Genomic DNA, 1,627 nt, shown 5'->3' on the forward strand with positions numbered 1-1,627 from the left:
TGGAGGCTGGACAGACTCACTCTCTGTGCACATGGAGTTCATAAACTACTGGGATTGGAGCCAGGTCAAACCAGAAAACACTGATTAGTTGCTACGCCATTAGCTACAGAACCTTAAAATTAATGTGACATTCATAAGTGATACCCATTGCAACAAGAATTGTGTAGGTATCAATTGTCACTGAAGACAGCAGATTATACAGGAATTCAAGCAAATAGTACCACTTCACTAAGAACTCTGTCCACCCTCATAGCCTGTACGTTCTTCTTTCCACAATGCATGTACTGGTGCAGAATAAAAAAAAAAAAAAAAAAAAGAAAAGAAAAAAAGAAAGAAAAGATTTAAAATAACACATTCTAATCAATTAGCTAGCCTTTAAGAAAATTATTTTTCAGACTCAAGACTCAAGATTTAACTAACATAGAAAAACCAAGCTAAGCTCAGCCAAATTTTGTGCCAAGGATAGGGGTCCTTTATTTCTATCCTTGAGGTTTTCTAGGATTATATAAATAAATGTGGTGCAGCATTTTTTTTCCTTTCCTTTTCACTTTTAAGATTTTTCTTCCATTTGCTCAAAAAGGGAAGGGTGGATCAAGAGACAGGGGAGGGAGGAAGGAGAGGAGAGTGGGTGGAAAGGGGATTAATCTATCTGTTGTTCAAGGCAGCCTGACAGAGGGAAGAGGAGTATTGAACCACAGAAGATTAACCAAACTTCAATGTACCTTCCCAAAAGCAGGAGGAATGTAAGGCTACGTGGTGTTCCACTGATAAGCAAATCCCTCTAAATCCTTTCAATTTATTTCTTGGCCTGGAGAAATTACATATTATTTAGGAGTCAGAGGGAAAAAAAATAAAATAAAATAAAATCACCCATCCAACCCACACCATCTCGAGGAATCATGATTGGGTGGCTATTGATTATATACACATAAAGGTCTGGCTCTGATGGCTGTTTTCCTTAGTGGTGCAGTTCTTTCTAGGACTGCTAATAAGAAAGGCTTGGCTGTGTGTCCACTGTAAACTCTTTTGGTTTTTCACCACCACCCTTGTTCTGAGTATTTAGGATCTAATTGTTATAAAGGAATGCCAAGATTTTAGCTAAACCTCCATAAACTTGATCTACTTTTTTTCCTTTCTTGCTTCCCTCCCTCCTTCCATTTCTTCCTTCCTCCCTTTCTCCTTTTTTATTCAAGGTAGGATTTCCTTTCTAAGTGAGCTCTTAATTCCAGTGTTATAAATAAAATCAAGTGTCTATTTTTAAGGAGTGACCAAAGCAAGTGACCAAAGCCAAATATTAATGTGACCTACAAGTAGTGATGTAGGTAGCAGTTAATGGATAGTATAAAATCCTGAACAAAAGTTTCTTTTCTGCAAAATTTATTTACTTTTATTTATTTTCTTATTGAATTGGACCAAAGCAAGTGACCAAAGCCAAATATTAATGTGACCTACAAGTAGTGATGTAGGTAGCACTTAATGGATAGTATAAAATCCTGAACAAAAGTTTCTTTTTTGCAAAATTTATTTACTTTTATTTATTTTCTTATTGAATTTAAACATGATTGATTTTACATATTTATGGGGTACAGAATTGCTATCAGTATTTGTGTACACTATGTGATGATCA

This window comes from Galeopterus variegatus, unplaced genomic scaffold, assembly GCF_000696425.1.
Source record: "Galeopterus variegatus unplaced genomic scaffold, G_variegatus-3.0.2 Scaffold1198, whole genome shotgun sequence".
Taxonomy (NCBI): Eukaryota; Metazoa; Chordata; class Mammalia; order Dermoptera; family Cynocephalidae; genus Galeopterus; species Galeopterus variegatus.